Source organism: Varroa jacobsoni, unplaced genomic scaffold (genome assembly GCF_002532875.2).
Source record: "Varroa jacobsoni isolate VJ856 unplaced genomic scaffold, vjacob_1.0 scaffold_673, whole genome shotgun sequence".
Lineage (NCBI taxonomy): Eukaryota > Metazoa > Arthropoda > Arachnida > Mesostigmata > Varroidae > Varroa > Varroa jacobsoni.
In genome coordinates this window covers 150,380-174,485 of record NW_019213575.1, presented here as the reverse complement: position 1 = coordinate 174,485, position 24,106 = coordinate 150,380, and the positions used below count along the sequence as shown (strand labels likewise).

The 24,106-nt window shown below is 43.2% G+C and overlaps 1 protein-coding gene across 1 annotated transcript in view; it reads left to right on the top strand.

The window, feature by feature from the left end:
- Nucleotides 1-3,760: 3,760 nt before the first annotated feature.
- LOC111262552 (uncharacterized) overlaps nucleotides 3,761-24,106 on the top strand; it is a 34,486-nt gene continuing 14,140 nt past the window's right edge. Inside the window, exon 1 of the mRNA XM_022836878.2 lies at nucleotides 3,761-3,955. The gene's annotated coding sequence lies outside the window, so the exon portion shown is untranslated. The remainder of the gene's footprint in view (nucleotides 3,956-24,106) is intronic.

Here is a 24,106-nt window from a genome sequence, read left to right as displayed (position 1 = left end):
TTTCTGCTTTTTCGTCCTTGGTGATTCTTTGTCGTCGCGATGATCCTTTTAGATTAGCTTTATCCATTACTGCTTTCCCCCTCATATGTTTTTGTTACAGGCAATTTTACCCTGTTTTGTTTCGGAGTACTGGCCGAAGCCGGCTATGGCCAACCTTCGGATCGGTGGCGTTCTCCACTTTCCGGTCCAATCAAGTGTCCACTGGACAAAGCTCCGCCTTGGCCGGTCAGAGTACTCGGAGCAGAGATACTCGGAACAAGAAATAATTACGCTCTGCCTCTACTAGCTATATATAAAATATATGGCATTTTTTCAGCGGCGTTGTGATTTTTATATTGATGGTGCTGACCGAAACAATGATGATCATTACAGTTATTATTCCACAAAATTGATTCTAACAACATGGCAATGAGATGCGCTCGCGCGACGCCAGCTTCGGCGACGACAGGCAAAACAGTATTTAGTTAGCAGTATCACAGCGATACGGGTTGTTGTAATAGGAAAAGAAAAAGCGACAATCGATTTTGTTTTGGGCTTCCGCCCAACAACCACAAATCGTTTAACCAAAACTGAATGCTCTGAGTTGAAGGCAGGATTTTGCATTAACGGAGATTCGTGTTCGCTATTGTGGGTCTTGTTATTTGACTACAACGGTAAGGCACATGCAGTAAATAGGCAAGGAGTAAATAAACGGAACCGGCCGAATAAGATAAAATTGAATCATCTTTTCCGGCTCTCCGAAAAATATTTAAGCAAAAAAATTAGCTTCGAGGAGTTGTAGCGGTATTGTGACTTTTGTTGCTTAACTATAACGGCCACGACCTTAAGATAGTTCGGCGCCCACGTGCGCTATCCATTCATTTTCATCTGTAGTAGATCGTAGCCATGGACGAAAAGCAGGACAACTCCACGTCTAAATTTTATGTGTCTCAAATAAGATTGAGGACCAGCCTGATTAGTGACGTTGTAACGTTGCACGCACACACTGTTTGCTGTGTGACTAGCATCCCGTCTACGCGGGAACCGTTCTAGTAGATAGGCACATTTTAGAGACTTGTAAACGTTCTTGTTTTTTTCTTGCCATGGTCTTCTTCACAAACGATGCGGCTCAGATTAAACAGCCAACAACAAGGACCTATAAAACGATTAAGCGAACGTATCCATCCTCGCTAAGGGAGGAGAGCATGGCAGCTCGAAAAACTGCCAAAAGCGAGCACCGTTGTAATATCGTGCTATTCTGACCGTAGATTGTTTGACGGAACCCCGTGACCCTCCGTCGGCGTTCTGTTTGCCACTGGCATTGTCTCACGTGCTCATGTAGCCTACAGAAACAATAACGTCAGATGGCATACAAGTGCTAAATAGTCAGGGAAATATGGAAAACGTAAGTGAGAGAGGATTGGAAAACTGAAATTATCAGTAAACAAAAATTTCCAAATCAAATTCTATATATCTTTGGGGATATTTTTGTGTAACATGATTTTTAATTAATAAATATAAGACAGTTTTACAAAAAATCGTTACGTGAGTTGTATGCAATTGGCGATGTTACGATTTTTCAATAAATATCACTAATGGGCAAATATATCTAGTGGGGAAACCAGGGCTCTGAACACGAGGTAGAATTATTTGACAGCTGCTTTACCTATTTAATTTATAACAAATTAATGAATAATACCGTTATTATATTATTAATAATATACTGTCATTTTTTTTTTACCAAACGTTGGCGACTTCGTCGCAGTTACGACGAGCTTTTAGAAACGTTCTGGCTTTCTAGTACCCTGCCTGACATCTCCCAGGTTTTAGGGCCATAGCTTGCTGTCCACAAAAATTATGTGCAGCTGCATATGAAGCATTGTGGAGTATTCATGCACATCATTACTCATTACGCGTTTTTTATGCGGTTGTATGCAGCATTACTATCGATTACAGAAAGGTTTACTATAACAACCCCATTACGTCGAGAAGCATGCACATACGAATACATCAACATCGACCAGCAGGTTCAAAACCAAGCAATGCTCTCACAGGCCGTCAAGTATAAAAAAAAAAAAACACTTGATTATCGACTATAGCGTCATGGTTTGCAGTGCGATGGAAGGAGAGGATGCTAATACAGTCACGTACGCGTTCAGCCATTTCCTGTTTTTCGCAATAGCTTTCTCATTCGACGATTTCTTTCGAAACTTACCTATATATGGATATGTCATACGAGAAACAGTGTTTTACTTCGAGACACCGTTCCCCATATGTCGCCAGAGGTAGGTACGTGAAACGTGTGAGGCAGCCATATGGATTACGTGCCATTGTCGGCCGGATTCGTTACAATGGCGAGCGGTATCAGCACGCGCCGTCACTGTTTTTGTTAGCACTATTCCTCCATTTGTAAGGTATCTATATATACTTGTATGCACAAAACCTTTACGGGAGCGATACACATGTGTTATAAATATGTAGCATTAGATCAAGACGTTCTTATATATCTGAGGCTGCGAGTTTCATCAACTACTTCATATTACCGGAACGGAAAATAATTTTTACTAAATAGAGCTAGACTTAAATAAACTAGTTCAGTCCACACAGTGGAAAACAAGAAGGTCGCCGATATTGATTTGGCAGCGCTAGTGAACCCCACATTTCCTAAAGGGGAGAACAGACTACTATAAGTGCTGCAACCCCATGCCACAGTATGACTCTACTCAGATTCAATACAGTAATTACAAAGAGGAGAAAATTGTGGCGTAGTTGACGACGTGGGACTTCTAGCTAGAGCGTTATTCATTCACCCGGCGAACCGAAAACGAAGAAGAAGAATGAGACCTGTGAGCCAAATCTGTTACATACTGTAATATAATCATTAGACCTCGACGCTAGGACGTCTCTATAGTCGGCAGTTCCGTATAAATAAATTAGCTCGTCCTCCTTAATGAAGGTCCTACTAAATAGGTTATACGAAGTTACTTATCGGCGCTTGAATAGCATGTCGACGTATAGTCGTCGTATGTATTTGTAAAGGGCCGATTACAATCGCATTCATCATAGCCACGAAATACAGGTGTCAGGAAAATGCCCCGTAAAATGTCCGAAAAAAAAACGTGCGAACTACTCACGTAAGCTTCCACACAAATACAATAATTTATTCTAGCAGTGTTAAACGTATGAAACGCAATAAATTACGTATTCCACAAGCCAACATTAATAATTATATAATATATACGGAAATTGCTTAGAATGTAATATGCCTTAAAGCTACTAGCTTTTTGGTAGACATACAATTTTTGCGTATGCATTGCGCACTATAGAGCCAACGTCGTGCAGGTAACATGAAGTGAGCGGCCTGCTACGTTTTCGCATGCAGGGGCAACGTGTAATCTTGATAGTGAAACTGGTGACGATAGAGCTGTGTAGACACGGACAGCATAGTCCATACCTGAAAAGTCGTGCTTTGAAATACAGCATTTGCGGATATCATTTTTATCTCTCTTTCGGAGCTATTGGCCAATTCCGAACACAGATAACGATACAGACACAGGCAGGCACACACACTGTTCAGAAACATCGATGTTTGTGTATATCTCGTGAAGTTGAGCAGAAGAGGATCTCATCAGACGCGGCCTGCCCCATTGTCTCTTATCTGTTGTTAGCAAAGTTTATAATACAAGGCGGTCTTATCTATGTGTCGCTCTTACCACTATAACAACACAATGATAGATTAATGTTGATTATTATGATTATATTACCAATGACGACAATGTTTGTCGATCGATGAATTTCAGATCCGCGCATCGCTCGACGAACGGGTGTGAAGAAATACTTGTCACAGACTAACCACTACATTGTCCCTACCAAGGAGTCTAAAGGAAAATATCGCAAAGGAGTGCCTCAAGGAATCGATTTACGACGACAGTCTGCTGACAGAGGAACCATCGAACCTAACGATCAGCAATCGCCGGTGGGTATAGATTGTTTAACGACTTTTACTCTTTGACATTTAATCATTCTGGATTGATCCAGATTGACAAAAACGTATTGATTGCGTTTACTAACAAAGCTTTCAAAGGAATATATTCCAATGCAATACTGGCCTATGCTTCTTCTTCATCGTACAAAAGTAATATGCATATATAACATATACAGGTAATAAATGTAAAAGCTTACAAAGAAATAGAATAAAGTGCAATCGACACGAGAGACAATTTTGATGATGAACTAATGATTAAACCTGGAGTCATCAGTTCCTTCACCAAACGTGGGCCAGTGTCACTCTTCTGGCCAAGTAGAACTCGCGAAACCCACAACTTTGAAAGGACTCTTCTTGCAGAAACATGCATCGATGTTAAAAGCGAAGGCCGAAGAAATTTATCGCCGTTAATCTAATCTGAAATGCAAACAAAAAAGAAACCTCTACTTGTAAAAGGGCCGCATGTTAGACTGATGGAGATGGAAAAAATCAAGCCGACAGATTCCGGATCGTTCGTATTTTTAAGAAGGCCTAAATCATAAAGAAGACGTTGTATTCATCGTTTCAAGAACTGAATGAGAGGGGTCCCGTCAAAGAACCGACGAAGATGTTACGACGGAGCATATGATTGAGATGGAGTTTATATCTAAAATGAGTTTTGATATAAGCACACACGAAAATGTCGGAGTGCTCGTTACAACATCTCTCGTAGCTGCCATGCGCTTGTGTAATATGCAGGGGCAACCGGCGAGAGTTTTCTCTTTGACTAAAAAGGCTTCGTCGAGCAGCTTTTCTGTGTTAACGTACTGCTTGCCTCTTTCAGTCCACCTCAGAACATTATACAGAATTTTTTTGAGTCACAGCAGACTGGAAAAGACGATATACGCTCGTGAAGTCGTGAGGAACTCATCGGCTGTATATTTTCGATTTGTCAAGGCGGTCCTGCTGCTGGTGCTTCTGTTGCTTCGTCATTTATCGAAATGTCTTCCGACAAATAAGCAATACAGATCTAGCCTTGTCCGTTGAATAGTTTGGATCAAATCAAAGGAAGTTCTCTTTGTATCCTACACATGCAATAGCCTATGTAGTTCGTAAGATTTTCCGACATTCTATAATGGCTCGTCAGTTTTAATCCACTACCGACGTTCCGAGCTTCTCAAAATAGTCTGGTTTCGACACAGACATGAAGTTAGCGCAGAATGGTAATGTAGTCTGCTACGTTCTACGAAGTTCAAGCACCTACAAAGTTGAATAAATGTTTGACAGAATATTGTCTCTTCGCATGTTACGGCACAATATCTTACTACAAGAAACATGTCTTCATTTGAGTCTCTAGTCTTAGATGATTGGTTATCCAAATAAGCATGAGCAAAAAGCCTCATCTAGCCATAGAAAGTAGTATGTGTTTAATCCCAAAGGTTACCACGATGGCACTTGTCTAACAGGTTGTCAGTTTCATCTAACGGAGATCGCAAATATTTTAAATCAAGTTCGTGGGGGGCATCAATCTATTTGAAACGTTCGTTAGCTTAATATCGATTTGAATTGTCGTTTGGGGTTATTGGTCGGAACCAATTCAGTTCAGGTTCTTTTTCCGCCGCATCTCCATCTAATCTAGTATCCCCCGCCCTAAAACGACGTTATGCATGTCTACGCTGTGGAGAAATGCCATCGGACAAAAGCAATTTAAATACCCCACGCTGCGACTGGGTCGCCGATCAAAACCAAGGGAACAACGCTGAACTGCTGCATTGAGTGAACGGCTACCAATGCATGCATAGTATGCGATGTTAGCGTACCGCTGCTCATGCCCTTAATATGTGTATGTATAGGTCGCTGCAGGTTCCACCAACACCGGTGCGCGTCAAGAGGAGAGATTATACCTATCACTGTTTCATCCGCCGTGCAAAAATCTGAAGGGCGGATCCGCCTACGTGGGGGTTCCCCAAAAAAAACAGGAGGATTGCCCCAAGAAGAGAAAAGAGGCAAAAAAAAAACCCACAACGTCCCGTACCGCTCACAGGTGTACCTTTTCGACCACCACATGCTCGATATACCTGCGACTCTCACCTCAGCTACATATATATATATATATATATATATGTACTCTTATATAGAGCGTTTACGAGTCAAGCGACTGGTATGCAGCGACACATTATGTACAGTCGAATTGAGCCGGCCCTTGGAGATGTTTCGAGACATCGAAGAATTGCAAAAGACCACACCGTACCGAAAATACGTGACGCGGCCTATGTGTGTTCATAAGCATGTCCGTAGATAATCATTCGTACGTTACAAGACATCGGGAAAATCGTAACAACTTCATCAGACCATTTGGCTCAATTCTGCTGTTACGCGGTATGACTGTAACTCTGTATGCCCACAGCAGGCGATTTAAATACACAATAAGTATATTGTGCCTGACGAACCAGCTGGGAATTGGCAGCGGCAGCTTGGTAGAACATTATTCGAGACGGTCGAATAGAACTAAGCGGAGCACATTAATCGTCGTCCAAGTATCGTGAGGATTTTTTGAGTCGGTGGAACTATGGGGGAACTGTCCTGGCCATTGGATCAGTGAGATGAAGTAAAGAGTCGCCGAACGAGATCTGTGAAGATTTTCGCACGTTTTTATTGCTGCGGATACCGAACGGTATATAGACATAGGTTTCTACTGCGGACAAAGGGCCGTCTATTGTGTCGGCCGATGGCTGAATCACCGTGCGAGACAGTAAAAAATAAAGAGAAACGGAAATAGCCATTGTTAGGTTTGATTGTTGGGGTCAATACTTATGCATGCCTATATGAATCATGCGAATATACCCTAGTCAATTCGTCCTGGTCGTCTATAGTCATTATTGGCCATCTCTTTATGCGTGTTTCGCTATATGTTCCATCATTTGGTAAGAAAATACGGTAGTATAATGCAGCGTCGTTATAAGATGACTACACGTAGGATGTACAACACAAACGGGGTTTAATAGGTACGAAATCAACAACAAACTCAAAGATTCTGATCGAAGGTCAAAGACTTCAGTGATACCTCGAAGAAGCCCAGTTAGACTGAATCTTATATTGTGAACAGGGCGGCAACTCACTAGATCACTATGTATGATGACCACTTCAGCATGAAAGATGTAATATAATGAAGGCAAGTCTTCAGCCAGACTACCATTTCGTGCTACCGAGAGTTCTCTGCTTTGCAGCTATTGTCGGTATTATTATTCGCAGTCATTACTGTAGCTCTGGGTATACCGCTGGGAACGGCAAGGTCATCACTTGACTTCATGTTTGATAGCTGCTCGGAACAGCGTCAGTTTGTCACCAAAAGCCATCGAACGATTGAGACAGATCGTTAGATAGATTGTTCCTTAGAGAGATGAAGACAACGGGGGGAAAGAATAGCTACATTCTTTCGAAAACTTCTCTATATACCAGAATCGTATTTGCTGAGAAGAATATTGCCTAAATAGCCGATCTTGTATTCTGTGCTTGAGTTAGATTGACGATAGCGACCCTCCCTCAAAAACCTGGCTTCGGAGAGCATTATATTTCCAGTAGCAAATCTCCGAAAGTCGTCAGCTTGCTGTCTTACCGACTTAGCCTAAACCAACCACCATCCAACCCTTTGTCAATTGCGACTGCCATATATTTTGAATTTTTTCGACCCGCACATGAACACGTAATCGAACATGCGCACTAATCATACAGAACAGATTGGAAAATGAGAATACAAAAGCAGGGGGTAAATGAGGATACAGCTAAACAGGTGGCCCCTATGATTTGGAAGGCGATCAGGCTCGTCTTGTCAGGACACGGCAAAGCAATCGTTCTTTACTATGGGTAGGGACTATTCATCAACAAGAGCGCAACTCTAAACACTAGTAGTTATTATATACTTCACCTATCGCGAGAGACCGCTGTAAGGGTACAGATGTCACAGGCCACACTGTTTGGCGCTATCCGTTCGGGTTCCTAAACGCCATTCTGTTGCATAACGCGATCAGGTCTAAGCATTGTGACGTTATGCTGAATTGTGTTGCCTTCCTTCCTACACCATTGGCGCGTATAATTGTCTCCCTCTAGCGACCTACGGGACTCCCGCCGTTCTATATGGAAAGATTTGTCATTAATTAGTTTGATACCTGGTTGTGGTGGTGGTGGTGGTGATGATCGTATTTTTTTGCCGGACCTCTCGTACAACCACTGTATGTAAGTTATGACAAAACTGCCGCAACGAGATGAACAACGCTTATAAGGCGGTGCAAAGACGGATCTACTCCTTTGTGATATCGAATCGCTATTGATGACGCTGCTATAGCCGCTATTTTGCTAGCAAATACTGGGTTTGGTGTTAAAATATTTAAAAGCTTCACTTTCACCTCACATTAAGCAAATGGACAGCAGACAGTGAGCTGTAAAGAAGTTCGTTGTCCAAGCTGATGGTGAGGTAGCCTAAGTCCGCTAGGATGACCCAATGTAGACATTTGCTATATCACTGAAGACAGTGGTGCGGTTTCCAACGTTGATTACGACAAAAAGCATAATGGTTATGATAATGATGATGCTCATACTTTTATGGTGGTAAATATGATGTATTATATAATACCTCAACAAAAGTCTCGTCGCAACAACTAAAACAGCCGGCACAAGCCATAAAGAACGTCGTTTCGCGCTAGCCAACGACAACAGCAAATCAGCTTTCATGCATTACATATCGTATTGCTATTATTAGATTGAGTCGTCGCCTAAATCGCTTAACAACAGCCAGCGGTGGCACGGGACGCCCCTTTGCGCGCAGGACATGACCCGATGCCGCTGCTACATCGTGACTTCGTGTGTGGCGATTCGGACATCGGCCGCATTCGAAGGAGGCACAGCGCGTAACCTGCCGTATGCGGTGTCTTGGCCTCGTTGGACCACACTACTAGCGCCACCTGTTAACAGACACAATAGCTAGCCAGGACAGAACCGATGTATGTGATTTTCGGCCTGATACCTTTATAACAGTCGTATCCAAGTAGATGCTCTTTGGAAGCTGACGTGAAATTAGGCAGCGGTTCGTCTGACACAGATTTCTTAACTCAGTTCAGATACGCCTTATTCACTTATTATGCATATGCCTCAAGGCTGCATTAGTTTATAGCAATAATGTTCGATGAGAGATAGAAAAGATACGGGCTATTAGGAAACTTGAAAGAGAGTAACCAGTATGATTCATGCATTTGGTAAAAATGCTGGATGCTTAAAATTGCATGCGTCAGTATTATTGTTATCATTTTCAATGAAGTTAGCATTACTTCCATCTAAGTTTTACCGAATAAGAATACACGCTACTTTTATTTGGGGCATCGTAGTCCAGACACGAAACACCATCTGGGAAATTATGGTGTCCATAATCGTTAACGTTAAATTAGCTCGCCTTGTCGTTATTGTAGACTAAGTCTCCTAACAGTAACAGGGGCAATCGTTCGTTAGCAACTCCGTTACGATTATATTTTTCTGCTTACTAGGTTTTGTCGACAGGCATGCTATGGAACAAAGTACATGACAATTGCTGGACGGAGTAATCGTAAACGGGAACTGCTCGTCACCGCTGTGGTGGGCACCTCTTACGTTTTAATCAAGCTATTGATGGACGAGCAAATATTTTTTTATCGGACTGCTGCGCTTTTTTGGAGAACTTCAACTACAATCCTGAAGCAAGAAGCCCACAGGGTTGTCAATCGCGTCATGCTTTCGGCATTAGGATGCGTTGTATTGGCGCGTATTCGTACGTGTGTATATGCCAGTGCGCGTTTTTGAATCCTCTGGCCGGTACCAAAATGGCTGGAAATAGGCAAAGTTGAATGCTGGCCACTTCTGCCGTGGGGACTAAGTGCTGTTGATTTCCCACATGATCGCGCACGACTGCGCAGAAAACACAACGAACTTTCCGCTTCGACGCCGTTCAATAGCCATTTGCAGGTCCCCCCCTCCCCAGTGCCACGATATTTATAATAAATAGAACGGCATTCGCGCTCGTTACCAACAATAGTTCCACGGACCTTTTCTTCGGAAGAAATGAATATTCAATCGCTGCGATACCTTTTGCCGTCGTTGTTGTCGTGGTGCTTCTTTTTAGATTCGTCTTTGCCGTGTCCGTATCTTCGCTCGTTTGTTCGCTGGATTTGGGTTTACATTCGGTAGCCATCGAAAGCAAATCAAAATTTCTAAAATTATATTCGAGCTGCTGTCCAGTGCTGACGCTGGTGTCACTCAGTGAATGACAGCGTCCTGCTACCGGCGGTGACAATAGCGGCGGGACCGAAAATCGTGGCAACAGTGGCCAAAAAACAGACAAACAGACACAGAATAGTGAAAAAAGGATAGAAAGAAGCAAATAGTCTGGCTAGCTGCTGCGTGCTTGTTTTGCTACCACAATGACTGTGGCTGGCGCCATTGCTCGCTCCATTAGAAGCTTTAACTGATGCCCGCACCAATAACTTTTCAAAAGACCACACTCGTTCGTTCCACGCTCAATGCGATCCGCTTCAAAAAGCGGAAAAAAAAGTAAACAGAAGCCAGCGCCGCTGTTCCTGCCGCCAACGACAGCAGCAGCATCGGACTTTGCTTGCTGTTTCGTCCACCGCGACAACAACTACTTTTGTTGGATGCATAGATCGTTACCAGTTCACGCGGCATTGTCACCACCGATGACGACGAGGTCGACACGGCGTCAAGCCGCAGTACCAGCAGCTTCCGTGCCGTAACCTTTGGCTGAGTTCTGGAGGCTCGGCAACTTCCGGGTGGAGAAAGAAGAACAAAGGGACGTGGGCTGCCATATTATGTTATGGCGAGAACGACAGTTACAACTAGCAGCTGCGTGGACAAGAACGATGGTGGCGTCTTGAAATCTTGAGACAGACGTACAGATGATACATCATGTTAGTTTTCACTACGCACTTGCGGTGTCACGTACTGATAATCGCATGAACAGGGCGACTCATTGACCGATTAAGTCACTACTGGCCAGCTGCGGCAGTCAAGTACCCGCAGCCGAAATCTGCTTAAAGGGATACACGATGTGGCAGTAACAGCGCGAGACGCGGCGGTCGAACGTTAAGTGTAGATAGAGACCATCTAGGAGCGGTCAGCCTTCGTCGTCTACCTTCAGACAATAGTTTAGATGTCGAAGTAGATGTCACTAGATGAGCAGTGTTGTCCTGCCGGTTTCTCCTCTTCCCGGCTTCGCATCACACGCTCACAGATGATACCCTGTTGTTCCTTATAAATATATATCTGTATATATATGCTCTAGCGTCTGTACAGCAACCATCATTAGCAAGATTTTCTCGTGACGTTCATCATGTGCAGTACTTTACTCATTAAATTTTTCAGTTCCGGAAGATAGCATCCATCGAATGACACGCGCTGTATGCGCCCCGCAACACACATATACGCCCATGGTTACCATTCTTTCTCCAGCGTTCCTCTTATATTGGCCATACATCTTCATTATCCTCACTACATGATGACTTCATGCTTTTATTTCCCAATACACCACAGAGCGTCGGAGGTGACGGTGATGCTACCAGCGGCAGTAGCATCGCCTCTCGGTCGGTTCCTTAACTTGTCTGCGGCCTAGTCACAATCGGTCTTGTTTAGCGCCGGCACTATCTATCGCGTCTTTTTTTTTTTTATTGTATTTAACTAGTCAGATCCACAGAGTCAGACAGTTGTAGAATAATTAAATTGTTGCTGCTGTTGCAGCTGCGATGGCAGGAGCCATCGCCACGAGCGAAGCAACCGCGCCCACTGTCCTGTTCCTTCTCTCCTTGTTAGACATCATTTTTTCTTTTGTTTTCCTTGTTTGATTTACTATTTCGGCTTGGTCTCTGTGTCGCCGTCGCGTCTGCATATGGGTATATCACAGAGGGCGCCACCTACTAATGGCCGTAAGCAACCCTCCGATCCAGTATCGCTCCAGGCCAAAGGGCTGGTATCGAAAAGCAATTGGCCTAGCAGCTCTGCTCGTTTGATTCACTCTCGCCTCTTGCAAATGAAATGGACGAACCAACAGCCGCCGAATAATACATAGATATACTTCAGCGCAACGATAAATGAGACGAAAAAAAGAGCGACGAAAGCTTTGATGATGATTGCTGCGGTGACGAAACGATCTCGAGTCGTAGCGCTTCGTCGCCATCATGTGTCGTCTCCGTTATCGCCAGCAGGCGGTTGGTCAGTCGCCATTCCTATAGGCGTACGTTCGGCTGCTCGCTCGCTCGTCGAACGCCAAGAAGATCTGGCTGACAGAGTCGTCCAGATCGACGCTGCTGCTGGTGATATTGAAATTTCTTTTTGCCGCCGTAGTTGAAGCGTTTGCTATTGTCGTTGCCTTTCTATTGATTACAATGTGAGGGAGTAACGGAGAACGCGATAAGTAGCATTTCAATGATACATCACAGCGGAATGTGGTATCTGCATGTCTCGGTATTTATCTGTCCGTTCGGTGATGATACGATGACCTATTCGATGAGTTTACCATAGCTCTCCTTGTTTCTCTTTCTCAATTAATGTTCCGTACTCTCTCTCTCTCTCTCTCTCTCTCTTTGCGTCTGCCCCTTTACGTCTATCCGCTAATATCAGTGTGGTCTGAATATCAACGTGTCTCAGATGGTGGTCTCAGACGAATACGCAACGATCTTCTTTTCGGCACTATTTGTATGTTTTGTGTCTTCTATATCTCTGTGCATGTGTGTGTGTGTGAAATGCGTTTGCGCGAAAGGTTCAAGATGTCGTGCCCCATCGAAAATTTAATTTCGAGGACCAGTGGCGTCCGTCGATCCACGCCGACAACAATGTACATGTCAGGATCGCTGACAGCGGCGTTGCGCATGACAAAGAAAATCCATTAGGAGCCACTAAACAGCGGTCGGGCCAATGTTGGTATTGTCGAATGATCAAACAGAATATTGCCTGTTCACGCCTGTTATATTACGCATCAGGCAGAAATTCTAAGGCGGAAAGAAAGCAAATGAACGAATATAATCTGTCCTTGTCATTATAACACATGCGGTCGGCCATTCCGCGTCGGCTTATTCAACTTTTACGAGTAACGCTACCGGCTTTATGTTCCCATTGGCCGTACCCGTAGGCGACCTAATTTATGCTACGTCCGCGATTCTATTGAGCATAACAATAGGATAATTTTAACTGTAATAGAAGTGCGTCCAGAGTGAATTAGAAAACTAGGCAAAGACAAAAAAGATGAATTTAGTAAATACGAAATCAACTTGTCGTTCTTCACGGTGCCTTTCTGGAGCTACCTTTACCCTCAAATGTAGCTTTCCTAGTGGCATGCTTTCCCATAGAAATTCAATGAGGTATATAGGAAATAGCCGATAGACCAGCAGTCAATCGGAAGCGTAGATAACAGGGATTTACTTTTGGTTACACGGGAAATACCTAGCCGCGTTTGTATAACGGCGAAGTCAGCCAACCAGTGATCAGGCCTCTACGACACTGAACCTCACAATAGATCTCGACAAATATTCGTAGCCGAAGACCTCATTCTTCGCATCGAAATAGCTTTGCTAATGTTGCCCTGGCGCTTTTCCTTCTATCAATCTCTTTTAAGAATTGATAAAAACACAATAGACCCGTAAAGACGACGTTGGACACTGCCCGCCCACATATTGTCTTTAGCGTTGAAGGCGCGGCTATGGGGCGTACAGCAACGTTTAGTCTTTCTGTAGCACCATTCTCTTGCCCTCCATAGTTCACGCTGTAGAATAGACAGGCCGTCTGTAGACAGGCCGGACAGATGTGCACGTAGGTTATTAAGCTGGGCTCAGTATTCTAATACCGTCATCATAACACACTGATGCCGAGAACAGACCTGTTTATCTCTCGTAGGTTATTAACTACAGCATACAACTTGTAAACTATGCAGAGTACAGTTAACGTCGTCATAAATTGTCGATATCTACTATTATTATTACTAAATAAGTATGTTTAGATGTTAACAGAGGTGGCAAGTTTCCATAGACAAACTACTGATTGATTTGACTGTGACAAATCTATCGAGACGGACGATTTACTGCAAAGATCTTTCATTGTGTGCATTTTGACATAAGCGAAAGCGCTCGGCCTACAGAGGTCATGATTAGTCATAAATTCAATGTGTAAGCGTATGAATTGGGGCTCGAATCCTCACCTTTAATAGCCGAAATTGGCTTTGGAAAGCTGACGGCTATGTATTGCGAAATTCTAGCAGGGAAATGTTTACTTCGTTCGACCTCAAAAGCTGTTATTACCTCACCTCAATCTTATTTCCTCTTATCATTACAAATTCGGTTTAGAGGATGCTCAAACATCACCTTCTATAAATGGTATCTCTTTTATTTTAACGCACAAGTTTGCTTTTGATCACGTTCTCTGCTCTTCTGAATTTTTATTTGAAGTTTTTTGCTGGTCGCTAGGTTCGAACAAGAGGTCAAAAAGTACAACACAGGTCAAAATGTAGATGCTATTAAATGTCAGGCAAAATGAACACGAACGATAAGCTTAAAAGGAGCCATTCAGTTGGCCTTAATTTAAAGCCATTAATTAGTAATCACTGCGTTGAGCAACGACGAACAGAGACGTAGAAAAGCAAATTCTAATTGATACATGTTTGAAAGGTATAAGAAATACAACAGCGAATGTCAACCTGGCCGTTTGTTAGTACGAGGACGACAATGTCACTGGTGGTTACAGGAGAGCTCGCGTCAGTGGTAGAAGTCACTATGGTAATGTCTAGCAATTGAAGAACACTACTACACGACTGCGACCCGGGTCTATTGGGAAGTAGGTGGGATCAAAGACAGAACTTAGAAAAAGAGAATGCTTTCCGGGAAGAGTTTTGTTTTGATTCAACTTAACCTGCTTATCTGTCTCGCTCTCTCTCGATTTTACTTCGATCCCGTTAGAAAGTGCAGGAACAATAATAGTTGTAATAGCTACGATAGAACAACTTTTGCTTATTTCAATCAGTGCATCATAGTTTATCGCTATTGTCACACTTGTAAAGGGGTTTGTGTGTTTCTTATCTCTCTGATCGTTTTAGCATTGCAAAAGTCTCTAGCAATTGCCATTGTGGGCCTGTTGGGGATTGTTTGCACTTTATTTATGTCAATGGTCAATACGGTGTCTTCTTATGCTGTGATATGGTGTTTAAATGGAAACTAAGTACAATAACACTACTCAGATGTTTGTGATTGTTGAAGATAGATTGGCAAACAGTCTTTTTTCCACGCGGAACTTATAGCTGATTTGGTGACGTTTAGCTTTAAATTGGGTCCGGATTTGTTTAATTGGGTTTAGTTAAATGGCTCCTGTTTGTAGTGGAGCCTACTCGGTTGTCATCCTATTGTTCAATGAGGGTACAATTTATTACAGCTTATGATCGTTCTAGAGGTCCGGTTATCTTCACCTCCTCCGTTAGCTTCACCAATTCCCCTTTAAAAGAGTCTATTCGGGACCTAGACGCGGAAAGCGATAAGAGATGAAATAGTAAACGGACTGAAAACCCTAAAAATAGCTGCACAGGCAAACAGAGTGCAGAAGCAGCATGAAGAAAGACACAATAATTATAACTACAGTAGAAGCAGTAACACTCCTGACTCAGCAGTCGATTCTAGTGACAACAGAAAATAGTACCTTATTAGGATATTATCATTATTTTAGGCATAGGCTAGAACCAGCGCTAGCAGACTTCACGCAGCTGAAAGAAAAGCCAGCCACAGATGGACAAACAATAAAGAAAGAAAGAAAGAAAAACAATTGAGTGATCATCGTTTTCCATCATCCTTCGCTATCGTTATCGCAACTAGCGGTCGGCAGATTTACAGCGCACTAGAACAGCGATACGGCCAGCGCGTCGGCGGAATAACGCAGCGTCTAATAAGTCGATGACGTCTCCGACGCCATGGCAATAACCACAGTTGTACATTTACGTTCATTCCTGTTCTTCATCTCTGCTCATTGCTTTACCACTGTTCAATATGGTAAAAATAAGATCTAATAGAGTTGAATATAGGGGGACTGGAGTTGCATTTAGTGCTGTTTCCTCGGTTTTCATTTAGCAGGATCAGTAACAGCAATAGCGACGTCAATTTGGCCATAACTATCGTTAGCCTAATCACCAGCCACATCAGTATCCGTAATTATCTCGTGATTAATTGCAATGAAGCTCATGCTAACGATACATCAATCAAAATACGTTGGCTTATTTATCTGAAGTGCAAAACTGTGTTAGCTTATTAATTGTTGCTTTTTGAGGCTTCAAAGCCAGAAGCAAGGTGGGTGAGCCAGCTAGTATCTGGGTCCAATGTTTAATAACAGCTCTGCCGGGTGTTTGCAATTTACTTTGATGTAAGGCATCTGATTTCTGTGAAAACTGTTGCCTTTGCACTATTCTACCAGATAAGCGAACGGAATACCATAACTTAACCGAAATCTCTCTACTTCGTAAAAACATCACAAATATATACTATTATAGATTGTATACTGGACCACTTTGTTCGACTTTCGTTATTTTATAGGTTGACCTAAGGTTAAGGATTAACTGCAGTCGAAAACGCAAGAACTCATTGATATATCTCTATGCGCGGCGCGTAAATGTTCCCCGACACGTTCGACACACGCGTACGCATATCGGTGCGTGCCGGCAAACACCGATGCATTAACTAAATCGAAACGACTAAAAAGCAATAAATAAAGAACACATAGTTTCAATCGAGATAGCAAATACAATTTACTTTGTAACTTCTGCTGGGGACACTCACGAAGTCCAGAGGTGTCTTCGTAGTTTATGTGCTTATAAAGGCAGCATGGACCACCACCTACACTCCTGACGGCAGCGAAGCTGTTGCCAAATCGTTGCTAAAGTTGAAGGAAATGCGCAAAAGGCCGCTCAGAGATTACGGGAAATCCGATTATAATAATATCTTGCTACTGCTTTTTGGTCTCAATGCTATTGTCTTCCTTGCCGATTACTAGTGGCCCACTTTGGTAGCGTGCGCGAAGCGGATCTTGGCGACATTGTGCGTGACCAACTGCAACAGCGGCCTTGCAGCGGGTGCGTGACAGTAGCGCCATTACAACTAGCGGTCGACATCCGAAAGCTTTAACAAAACTGACAAAAAACAAATGATATTAGTATATAAACCTCAGCTTCTGCGTCACTGTCAAACCCTATAGGAAGACTCCACTGATCGAATCGAATTTATGAAATGATGCGGCTGCCGCAACTATTGCTCTAGCTATAGCCGTCAACCTTGGTGGTCGTTATGGCGCTCGTTGCCTCCGGCAGCAAATGCTAAAGATGAGCGACATAACGGCCGCTCCAGGCTGCGCGTGTTGGCTTCTGTGAGATAATGGCCTTTGCTACTGCTGCCGATGCGAAGACGGAGAGGCGACGTCGAAAGAAAACGTCGGACAGTATCATTGAAAGGACAAGCACGCCATAGGTGGTTCGGTTGATCAACAAATTTCCAAACCAATACAGGCCGTTGAGCCTGAGCATGTTCACTAGCTAGCTCTTCAATGTTTCGTTCGTTTAGCTTGAATCTTTTCTGCTGCTGCACCACTTTAGATGATCCCGAGGCCTTCGAAGGAGATTTTCCTACGCTCTAATTCTGCAAGTGATGCTGTGAACGAGAAGCGAACGCAACGTGCCGATACTGGGCGGCGCATGGAGTGCAAAACCTTTTTCAATTGACCGGCGTCTGCGGCATTAGCGACGATGGCAGCAGTCGCAGTATAGAAATAAACGTAGCTTATATAAAGCTAGACAGTAATAACATAAATGTGAGCGAGAAACTGGTCAGCGTTCCGCTCGACTTGAACGCTTTTTGAGTTTCGCCGAACACCGTCGGCCACGTATCTAGCCAACGATTTTTTTGTTAGCGATGAACAGGACGAAAATCAGATCCAAATAGACCTCTGAGGAGATAAAATCTCGCTCACTGATCTGTTCTTTCGATGATTCCCACTCAATTACGTCTAAATATATGGCCACTTCCTCGAGAATAGAAAAACCAAACGAGTCAAGCGATTGTTCCTTAACCGTCTAATTGCTTTTGCGCAATCTATCAGCTCGCTCGGCCAATGATAACCACGTTAATAATGATGATTAATATCGTAACAATGTTATAATTGGGTAACGGCTGTACGAAAAAATAAAGCAAAATGACATGAGAGAGCGAATTAAATAAAAATTAAGGCCGTCCATTCTTTAGTGCCTGTCGCCGCTAAGGGCCGAAACAGTCCTGAAGAATTGCTATCGTGAATAAATCAAAATGTTTAATTAAAAACAAGAAAAAGAAACACACAACGAAGTTAAGACAATTAGTAACAAGCGGCGAAAAAAGCTCGCGACGTGGTCACGCATGGACGATACAATTCTCAAAAATCAAATGCTTCAATTGCGGCCACAGTGGAACGAGCGAATTCTGCTGCTTCTCACGATGTGCCATTCAGTGAAAGCTAATTGAGTAGCATTCGAAGTGAAAATGTCGTCTGAAGATCGAATGGTCAGAGACGAAACAATAAAATACTCTATAGATCGTTTACTGATTGCAGAGACGGGCGATGGAGGGACCAAACCCAAAATGAAAAAATACGAGGCGTAATAATTGCATCCTGTCTGGTTTGCTTATTGATGAAATTGTTGTCGTATCCAACATTGTATGTGTTGCTATTGTTGTCGTTGTTGCCGCCATTTGATACGTTGAAGGAACTGGATAGACTATGCTTATCCCGGGTACACGGAAAGGTGGTCGGATGTATCTATGAGCTTCTATCTATACGTTATAATATTAACTAAATACATTATATAATATGTATGGACGTTACATCCACGTCAGTTGTCGCCTACGATCGAGCGACGCCAGCAATCGAGTTGCGGAGCGGCAACAATGATAGCTTTAAAGCTATACAAGGGGTGAACACGATATAAGCTATGTCTATGGGAAAAAAGAAATAAAGGCCGAGGCTCAATTCCATGTTGTAGCGCTATAAAGACTTCGCTACCATAGACGGTCTTAAAAGAAACTAATCTTATTTCTACCGTAGCACTAAGTACCATGGAGCCGATTGCAGGAAAAAAAAAAAAAAGAAATTTGAGGCGACATCTTTTATGGATTTTTGTTTATTGAGCAACACTTGTAATGGTATTGATGATAAAAGCGTGCTACTGAAACCAAGACTAGTTCGGATTAATATACCGAACATTGTAAACCTCTGTCGGGCTCTCATTGACTTCAGTCCAATTTCGCATATTTGACACATGGTGAGACCTGTTGGACTGCTTTTAGGATAAGAATAATTATAATTAGTAGAGGGGAAAAGGTACCTTTATATTACCTGCAAAAAAAAAGTGTGTATTTCCACTATATCCATTTTCAAACTAAGCTTTAATCGTACTTCATTTCTACGGCTTCTATGAAAGCGATGATACGCGACCATTATTGTTTGCGGTCTAGACCACCAACGCTAATTTTGTTGTGCTTCAATAACAGCAAATATGATAACCTTCACTTACCTTCTGATCGAAAACTCTTCTCCTTAATTACAAGGTGTTACCCCTTGTAATACCTACCCCCACCCCTGATGTGTAACACCGCTGTAGGCAGCAATCTTTATTCGTCAATACATCGCGTCGCAGTGAAGGCTTACCGCCCCGAAAGTTTGTTTGAACTTGAAGAATAATGGTGACGATGATTCTAGTGAAGTGGAAGCAGAAACATCCGTGCTTAATGTCAACGTGTATTCCATAGACTCCCTAAAGCCAAACAAAGAAAACAAAAAAGTTGACAGGTCAGTTGGTTGCAATTGGCATCCAGCAGCTGTTTACATTGAGTTGATGTTAGAGAAGACGTTGGCACAACAAAGAGCCCGAAAACAAAAGCTAAACTGAAAGATCACACAAGGATATGCAAAGAATAACCTACATTACGCTGGATAGCAAAAGTCGAAGGAAAAAGACGAGGATGAAGGAGGCACACGGCAAGCGGTGCGCGTCGACCTACTCGGTCTCCAGAGAAAACAGAAATCGTTACAGAAACTATAGTAACAACGGAGGCAATACGGGCTTCAGCGAAATAAATGACCCATTTTGAAAAGGACACCCGTTCGAGGTCCTATTTCTATCTAACAAGGCAGCGAAGACGAAAACTGCGCCATTGAATGAATAATGGTATAAACTAGGCGAAGACAATTGTATTTCTATTGTGTGACATTGAGCGTAATGTTCGCGAGAGATCTGAAAATCTCAAAATTCCCTCCGGCAAAGATAACGTTATTGTTTACTGCGCGAGACAGTGTACGTGTACAAAGTGCGTCCCTTTCACATACGTTACTAATAATTGCCCTTATTCAATTAGTGCTAGAGTTAACACTGGGTACGACAGATTCGTGCAAGATCCAGGCTTAATATTTAATGCAGGTATAGTAGTCAGGTAAATAGATTAGCTTTATCAGTGTGTCCAGTAATGTTGTAGAAGTCTTAACGAAGGGTAGGAAACAGGAAAAAAATATAGGGGGTCTATTCGTTTTTATTGGCTTGAAATAATGAAGCGTTCAGTGATCGCATATTTACATGACCAGATGCTACAAGCTATAACGAAACGGCTATAGAAAATTCCTAAAACCTGTTATAATCCACTAATATATAGAACGTCGGGCTTTATGTAGCTCCGTCGTGGCATGAACAATAATAGTAACAAAGCAGTAAATAGTTTTATCTGTATTTGCTCACTTCTACTTTTACTAGATCAGGCACGCTCACTATCAGTACGACATGAATGTTTCTCGTAGAAAATCTGTATCATAACCTCCTAGTATCACACGTATATCTTATCGCCAGAAAGCTAAGTAACTCACTCGCTGTGTTATCCATGAAACTTCACTTAAACACTGAGGCGATGAAGACAATCAAATTTTTTTTGACGATTCATCCTGGTAAAGTTGCTGTTGCTTTTTCCCATAGAAGGGCACATAGGAAACGTGAATATCCTATGACACGCACTGGCATTTGCCTAAAATGTCACCGTTGTTACATGCGTATCGAGTAGGCATTCTGGTTCAGCCATCGCACCTTCTCCCACGCGGTGCGCGTCATTATGCAACGTCGCTCATGTGTAAACCGTACTATCAGCAACCCGACGTGCTAGAAGACATATCATTATTCGTCGTCCCCTGTGGCGACAGCAGCTATTTCGATAACGACGCCGTTCATCGTTGCTTTATAATTACAGAAACTCGTTCACCCTGTCTTCATCTCGAGACAGCTTTACTATCGGGTGATGCATGCAAGCATGACTTCGTATTTTTTGAATGAAGTGTCTTTCCTCAACAGGCCTCCGGCTTCCCGTAAAGATGATGGAGCAGAGCAAGAAAATAACATAGATCCAGCTATTATAGATAAAGAAGAAGAAATCTCCAGGCAAACATCTCTGAGGGCTGCCCTATTAATAATGTCCCTTATGCCACACTTGTTATTGCCGTTCTTATGCTGCTGCTGCTGCTGCTGCTGCTGCTGCTAATGCTGTTACTATGGTTTGTTGCTGTCGCTATAATCTTGCACGTAAGAACCCCTGTGGGTATATGACGTGAACGTCAACACGACGTGCACGTCGCCACAGCAAAACTTCTCCAAAAGTCGTATCTTCATTCGTAGCCTAGCTCCCACGCCGTCGCCACGCTCCAAAGAACGTCAAAAGAAAATCCCCAATGGGTGCGTTGAACTTGGCGCAACGCTACCATGTCGCTCTGCCGTGGCGGCCCTCTTAGCCGCGGACTTATCACTGCTTTGAGCCCGATCCTCGACGTTCGCGCTAGCGCAGACATCGACAACGAGGAAAAACACTAAAGCGTGTCAATTACCATTCTATAGCAACACAGCTTGTCAAGGCACCCGTATATCTGCATTGGCTGAGGTGTCTAGAAGCTATTTTGTTTGTTCCAACCGTAACCACCGGTACTTGCACCTCGTTGATTCAATGACGCCCGCCATTCAACAAAACTGTAGGTTTCGTGACCATTTTAGCGAAATTGTGCGGTGCGTTTGCTCCCCTAATATTTTCCTTATCTCAGTAACCTCTTCAGTAACCATCGACCGACGAGGATTCGTTTCTATGGCCAAAAAGCTTAGCGTTTTTTTGCTGTTGACCACCCATTGTTGTTGCCGGTAGAAACGCTAAGAAGTTAAAAACGATACTCGTTGGAATCTGCAGCCCACTATATACACGTCCATGAGGTTGTTATTGCCACTTAGCCAGTGAAATGTTTTCTGTATCGAGGAAACGCAATGAAGACGCCTAAACGAGGCGAAACGACTCGAACGACGAAAACTAACTTAGTAGCGTTAGTATGCTAGCGTAAATGAAAGATTGATGAAAGTAGAGAAGCAAAAAACGATCTACGAGGCCCGCTGTGGGTCCCTTTCCGGTAGCAGAAAAATTTTGCCGGTAATTGTCGGGTGGAACACGGATTAGACTGATAATTTGCGCATTGTCAGTGTGCTTCTGCACATTTATTAAGTCTGTTTTCCTATGAGGGATGATGTGGAAGCGCCTGGACACAGATGCTGTGCGGTTCCCATATCATGGCAAGCCTCGCGGTCAAAGGAAAGGAAATAGGTAGACTGGGCCAGTTAGCTCAAACCAATGTTAGAGGCAGCAGTACATAGGACGAATAGAGAGCGACCAATAGTAAACAACAGAACACAGAAAAAGAAGGAACACCCTTTTCCGCCGTTAACTAGTTAGCTACAAAGAAAATCATAAACGCAGAGTGTAGGATATAATACTTTTTCAGATTATATAAGCGATTCATAGACACGCATAGCATAACATGGTGTAAGTGCATTGCATTGCGTCTTATGTGTTAAGTGGACCTCGTACTATCGGTACACAAAGTATCAATTGTTTCTTCGTTATTTACAGCCTATGAAGCGTACAAACAGAGTAGAATCATTAAAAGAGCAAAATCCGAGCGTGTACACAGTTAGGGAAGATTTTTTAATGGAGGCAAAAAGAGAAATTTCTTCATTCGACAAACACAAACATATATACGCACATATACACGCAGAAACACACGAGAAGTCGCCCTCCTGTACGCCTCTGTGTTTTTATCAGGCTTGTTTTCTGGTTCTTCTGGGCCACTTGTCTGCAATTCGCATCATTTATAATGGCATACGTGTGCTCGTTAAAGGAGGGGTTGATGGAATATCCCCACGAGACAGCGATGACAATGCGATTACCAGTACCATTTCTTACTTCCACCATCGCTACGGAGTTCCTCTAGGACGCTACGGCAATTTTCCAGGTGACGGCAGCGTAGTGACCGTCACCAATCGACCGTGGAGTCCACGGCCACCAATGTCTGACGCCAAGAAAAACGAGCCGTGAACGGAAGATCAATAGAAAACGTCTATGATAACAATCGCGGGAGAATAAAGGAGATCATCCTCGGAACGACCTCACCATAATGAGATCGCGTGCGGGCGCTGGAGTTGACAGCAATTCGTTCAACTGACGATCAGATGTTGTCGGCTTGATACGCCGCTGTGTCTCTCATCCATGCATTTTTCAGTCCGTCTGAAGCAGCCTCAGGCTGCTAAGATATTGGTCTCCTTTTTCGTTTTGGCACGTTCTCTTTCTTTATCGTATCCACTCCATCGTTAGTCCGACTACAGTGATTTGCCGACAGGAACTGCACCGAAAGAGTGTAGTATTCATAGACGAGAAAGGAACAAAGCAAAAAAAAGAGGGACTCTTTTCACACTCGGACAAGTCAAAAGCTTGGACAAACTTAAAACGATCCTTGTTCCCTGCGTGACTTGTCGAGCTGAAGCTTCGCGCGTAATGGTCCAGTAATATTATCACATACTCCCACAAAGGATATTCGACACTCATACTAAGACTAATAGCAACGCCAACGGTATTGAAAACGGCCGGTGGCAAACGAGACGATGCTAAGGTAGAGGCTTGATGCCATAGCAAGAGAATAGATGTGACACGGTTCCTGTTTACTGCGTAAAAACTACTGCTATGAGTAGCAAAGGATAGAGATTAGATGACGCTGTTGATGGCAAGGTTGTCATTGACGTGG